This window comes from Dendropsophus ebraccatus, chromosome 12 (genome assembly GCF_027789765.1).
Source record: "Dendropsophus ebraccatus isolate aDenEbr1 chromosome 12, aDenEbr1.pat, whole genome shotgun sequence".
NCBI lineage: Eukaryota > Metazoa > Chordata > Amphibia > Anura > Hylidae > Dendropsophus > Dendropsophus ebraccatus.
The window spans coordinates 65,992,210-65,998,759 of NC_091465.1; positions in this window are offsets into that span (position 1 = coordinate 65,992,210).

Genomic DNA, 6,550 nt, shown 5'->3' on the forward strand with positions numbered 1-6,550 from the left:
GAAGACCGCTTTTGTGATGCCTAGTGGTCTGTATCAGTTCAGAACAATGCCATTTGGTCTCCATGGTGCTCCCGCCAGTTTTCAGAGAGCAATGGACATCCTACTAAAAAACCATGTAGAGTACAGTGCTGCCTATTTAGATGATGTTGTAATTTTTAGCAAGTCATGGAAAGACCATTTACATCATTTGGAAAAAGTAATTGCTGAAATTAGAGACGCAGGTTTCATAATTAATCCACGTAAATGTGCTTTAGGTTTTCAGGAAACAAAGTACCTTGGGTTTATTGTTGGTAATGGCAAAGTAAGGCCAGAAATTTCAAAGGTACAAGCCATCCAATCAGCTAGTGTTCCAACCACAAAAAAAGAGGTTCGGTCTTTTTTAGGTCTTGTTGGATACTATAGACGCTTTATCCCTAATTTTGCTGACATAGTTGCCCCTCTGACTGACCTAACGAAGAAGACCAGTAGAGAGGAAGTGTTATGGACCAGAGAGTGTGATCTAGCCTACAGGAAAGCACAAGAGATTCTGTGTACAGAGCCAGTTTTACAGAGTCCAGACTTTGACAAACCATTTACGGTACAGACTGACGCTTCAGAAGTTGGACTTGGTGCCGTCCTTAGTCAAGAGACTAATGGTGAGGAACACCCTATTCTTTATGTAAGTAGAAAACTGTTTCCACGTGAACAGAAGTATTCCACCATAGAGAAAGAGGGACTAGCAATTAAGTGGGCTTTGGAAACTTTACGTTACTATTTACTAGGGAGAGAGTTCACTTTAGTAACAGATCATCACCCACTTACCTGGATCCAGACTATGAGAGACAAGAATGCCAGAATTACAAGGTGGTATTTAGCCATACAGCCGTTTAAGTTTGAGATAAGACATCGATCAGGGAAGAAGCACCAGAATGCAGATCATTTGTCTAGGTATGGTGCTGAGGTAAAGGAGTTGTCTGAGGAAGGACAGGCTTCCTTCTAAGGAGGGAGGAATGTGAAGATGTTAGTAGATTGATGTGAATTAAAAAAAAAACTGTTTATGTTTGTAAACTTTGTGTTGGTACATGAATTTCCCTGGACTGACAAACCACCTGTGTGAATGGTTCTTTTGTTTCTTGCTTTGCTTTTCTCATTAGGCTGGCCACCTAATGCTCTCATTTTTCCCTTTCATTTCTGGTATTGCCACCAGGGAACAATGTACTAAAACTAAGTAAAAGTGCTGTGATGTGAAATATAACATTATAACAATTGTGTATTTTCATTTAACTTACCTGCCTGGAGCAGCTGCAGCAAGGTGTGTGCTTTGACCATGTAAGAGGCAGACCAGCAGACACTCAGGGGTTTTATAGGAAAATGTGCAAAGCATTGTGGGAGTTGACAAGGGTATAAAACCCCATCAGGTGTAAATGATTGGGTGGATTGTGAAGTTTTGTACTATGTTACAAGGTGGAAAGCAGCAAGCTGACTGCTGTCATGTGAATTATTTTTGTGGAGTAAAATAAAAGTCCTTTGGATTATTTTTCTCTGATCAAGATTGATCTTTTTGAAAGGCCCATGCCCAACAACACACATTACAAAGTTGGATAACTTTGTAATGTATTTTATTTTGTGAATAAATGTTTAGCGCCGCACTACCCCTTTAAGGAAAAACTTTCTTTAACATATACTATCTTTTGGAAACTTTTTTTTTTACAATTCCTGAGAACCCTTTAACCTAATTTTACTCAACTGACACACCCCCAGTGGGAGGAAACCCTTATCCCTGTATGACACTGCTCCATTAGAATCAATGGAGCCGTGTCATAGAGGGGTGGGGGTTTCCTTCCACTGGGGGTGTGTCAGCGCACCTCTAGTGCTTCAGCCCGGGCCTGATGGTACAGTCACTTTAATGGTGCGTTCACACCTACAGGATCTGCAGCTGATTTTCTGCAGCAGATTTCATTTAAATAACTGAACACAGTATCAAATCTGCTGCAGATCTGCTGCAGATCCTGTTGGTGTGAACGCACCCTAAAAGGGTTTTTTCAGCGCTACAAAAACATGGCTACTTTTCCCCCTCTCTTGTCTCCAGTTCAGGTGTGGTTTGCAATTAAGCTCCATTTACTTCCATGGAATTGAGTTTGAAACTGCACCCAATCTGGATACAAGAGGGGGAAAAGTGGCCATGTTTTTGTAGCACTGGATAACCCCTTTAAGCATAAATGCTGTATAACAGTACTGCTGTCTTTCTCTTACCCTCCTGGGATACAGGTAGAGTCTACTGTATAATTATAACAAAGTCTCTGTCATTTGTGCAGTAGGGTGTAAGGAATGGAATACATGGCCTTAAAGGGACCTGGGCACATCTCCATCAGACCTCCACAGTCAGCTCCTCCTTGTCATGTCCTAATAACACTCCATGATACTCAGGTGTCTCTCTCTCACACTTCTCTCTCTCCTTCACATCAGCGTTCAGTGTGACTAATCTAACCATTGTTCAGCAGCAGCAGCAGAAGCACCACTGCCTGTCGCAACTCACTCTCGCTCCTGCCCATTCCCCCTTCTCGCAAACTCAAACGTCACCATCTGGATAAGTAATGAAACTATGCGCCTTCCCAGGAACATGATTACCCCATGGACTTCAGGTAGTCACAGGACCCAGCCGTCTACCTGGGTACCATGGCTACCAAACCCCAGAGAGAAAGTTCAGACTGCATTACAACATGATTATTAACCCCACAGGTTATGCACTGTACAGAATATGCAATACATATAAGCAGGCTGTATATATGTGTGTATATAATATTCATTATATCTTATATTCAGATTATCCCCATTCTCTTCCAGGCTCTGCACATATCCCTGAAGGATAAGGTAATTTCTCTGGTGGTAGATTGTGATATTCTAGTAATTTATAAATCATGGATAGCATCAGGGCTATATCATACTGTGATGTAGCGAACATTAGGAAACACTGGAATATAGGGTTACACATGCCAAGACTTGTGCCTATAGAGACATGGCTGGGAACACAAACAGCATAAGGGTATAAACCCACACACCGTATATGCAGCGTATTTACTGCTGCGATACGCAGCAAAAACGCAGCAAAAACGCAGCAGATTAGATCTAAATAACTGAACACAGCATCAAATCTGTACCAACAAATCTGCTGCGTATTTGTTGCGTATCTGCTGAGTATACGGTGTGTGGGTTTGTACCCTAAGGGTGGTATTACACGGGCCGAGCAGGGCCCGATAATACCTGTAAACGAGCAGCGATCTGCTAGATCGTTGCTCGTTTACTGGGCCTATTACACGGCCCGATAATCGTTTGACAAGTCCTTGTAGCCCTTGCTAAACTGGCATACATTACCCATCCACGTTCCAGGGCTGCTCCTGCCGTCCGCTTCTCCCGGGGTCCCGCGCGCGCTCTAGCTTCACAGAGGCCTGTCAGCTGATCGTTGTCATCGGCTGATCGTTGCATTTATTACACGGAGCGATAATCGTCCAAATCGGGCCAATTCAGCCGATTATCGTTCCGTGTAATAGTACCCTAAGGGTATAAACACACACACCGTATACGCAGCGTATTTACTGCTGCGATACGCAGCAAATACGCAGCAGATCTAAATCTAGTAGATCTAAATAACTGAACACAGCATCAAGTCTTCACCATCAAATCTGCTGCAGATCTGCTGCGTATTTGCTGCATATACGGTGTGTGTGTTTGTACCCTAAAGGTCTATACTAGACCGTGTACTATACATACTCATTTTAATAAAAACAAATTTGGAAGAAGAGAAATAGAGTAAAAACATAATGCAGTAATAGGCTATGTTCACACACAGTATTTCTGTCCAAATCTGTGCAAATCTTTCTATTATACTGTATTTTTTTTCTGTCTGTCTCCTGATTTTGGCTACAAATACTGAAAGAAACACTGGCCAAAATACTATGTAGTTCATACACAATACCATTGTGCAGTTTCTAAATATTGGAGTACAGAACCTACTGTAAATAAAATTGCAGCTCATGAATCTTAAAAAGGGAGACATAATTACAATATATATGAAGGCATTTGATACTGTGCTACATAAAAAGCTGGTAGATGAAATGAGAGTGGCAAAAATGTATGTAACTACTGTAAGCAGGCCCGCTTCTGCCATGAGGCGGAATGAGCCTTCCGCCTCAGGCGGCAGATTTTGAGGTCCGGCAGGGGGCGGCATTATGTCCCCCCTGCTGTCATTTTTGTTAAGTATCACTTAACAAAAATGACAGCGGCCGCTCACCTGTCCTGTCGCCCGCGCTCTCCACATCCCGTCAGGTCCCGCGATGTCACCCTACAGCTGTCATGGACCTTCAGGCTGTGGTGAGTGCCCGGGGTCGGTGGGGGACGCTCTGGGGTGATCGGGTCGCGCAGGGCTGCCCCGCGTGACCCGATCACCCCACTCACTCACCACAGCCTGGAGGTCCGTGACAGCTGCAGGGTGACGTCGCGGGACCTGACGGGATGTGGAGACAGCGGAGAGCGCGGGCCGGCTGCAGCATGGGACAGGTGAGCAGCTGGCTGCGGGGGGGAAGGGGGCGGGGGTCGCATGCCGGCCATTACTCGAGGCGGCTGCCTGAGGTTTGCCTCAGGCGGCAGAAACCCTGGAATCGGCCCTGACTGTAAGGTTAATAATTGTCTCGGTGGTAGAAAGGAGAGGGTGGTTAATAATGGTACATTCTCTGAAGGAGTCACAGTTTCTAGGAGGGTATCACGATGGTCAGTATAGGCCCTCATAACGCCTTCCTGCCACAATTTTTCTTTTCTTTTTTTTGCTTTCCCTTTTTCCTACTCTCCTTGTAAGATTACATTGAAACGTAGAAGATTGTCAGCAGAAAAAGCCCACCTAGTCCATCTAGTCTGCCCATTCTGTTAAAGCTCTATTACGCGGAGCGATAATCTTCCCAATCAGACCAATTTGGCAGCTTATCACTCCGTATGAAGAAATCACGCGACACCTTTTGGAGGCTAACTGAGTATATTTGATAGTAAGCTTTCCAGAGTCTAGCTCCCTTCATCAGACATGATGTTATACAAAACTGAAAAAATCACAGACTTATATACACACTAGACAGAGATCATCAAAGGATTTTAGAAACTTTACAATAACAAAATGTAATATACACAGGGTCTGCTATTTACAACCGGTCAATAAACTAAAGCTCGTGAGGCGTGACAAGAGGATGGTAAGCTCTTGTTGCTATCTGATTGTTGTTGTCATGGCCGCGGCGGCGTCCCGTGCTCCGGGACGCCGCCGCAACCGCCATCCAGCTCAGGCAGCCGCTGGGGTCCTGGTGCAGGGACCCGGCGCTGCTGTCTGTTCGGCCCCGGGGGGCGCCTCACCTCGTCCCGCTCCTCCTTCCGTCTGTGCCGGCCGGCGCGCGCGTCCCCGCCTCCTAGGGCGCGCGCGCGCCGGCTGTCTCAGATTTAAAGGGCCAGTCCGCCCCTAATTGGTAGTTGCACCCAATCACTCCCTATAAATCCCAGCATGCCCTGTCCCCTGTGTTGGAGCCTCTACATGCTTCCCATAGCGTTTGGCCCAGCTCCCTGTTGTTCCTGATACCTGTCCGCTACCTGGTCCCTAGTCCTTGTTCCTGATTCCTGTCTGCTACCCAGTCCCTACTCCTAGTCCCTGGTTCCTGCTTCCCGTCTCTCTGCTGTTCCTGTGTTCAGCCTGTCACCTGCGGTACGCTTACACGCCACTGTCAGTACCTGCTCCTGTCACGCCTCGCCTGCCGTCACCAGCAACCAAGCCAGGGGTAGCGACCTGGGGGTCGCCTGCCGCAGCAAGTCCATCCCGCCTTGCGGCGGGCTCTGGTGAAAACCAGCGGCCCCTTAGACTCCGCTCCCTGGTGAGGTTTGTGCCATCGCTGGTGCCGGTCCAGTGGATCCACTACTCCGGGCGTTACAGTAGGCTCCAACCATGGATCCCGGCGAGGTGCCTGATCTCCGTGACGTCGCCAGAGTGGTCGCTCAACAGGCTCAACAGATCCAGCAGCAGTCGCAGCAAATCCAGCAATTGACTGCCGCCCTACAGCAGCATACTACAGGCCAGCGCCCACCACCACCTGCAACCACTTCGGGACTCCGATTGGCCCTCCCGAATAAATATGGAGGTGATCCCAAGTTGTGCAGGGGATTCCTGACTCAATGCACAATGCATATTGAACTGTTAAGTAGTCAGTTTCCCACCGAGCGCTCTAAAGTGGCCTTTATCATCAGCCTATTGGAGGGTAGAGCTCTGGCCTGGGCCACGCCACTGTGGGACCGTGATGATCCTGTTGCTGCCAATCTCCGGGCCTTCCTGGCCGAGTTTCGCTCCGTCTTTGAGGAACCTGCCCGTGCCACCTCAGCCGAGACTGCTCTTCTCAACCTCTCACAAGGGAGCTCCTCTGTCGGTGACTACGCCATCCAGTTCCGCACCCTGGCAGCTGAATTGGACTGGAATGAGGCCGCCCTAATAGCCACCTTCAAGAAGGGTCTATCCAGCCGAGTGAAAGACGTACTCTCCGCCCGCGATCTTCCT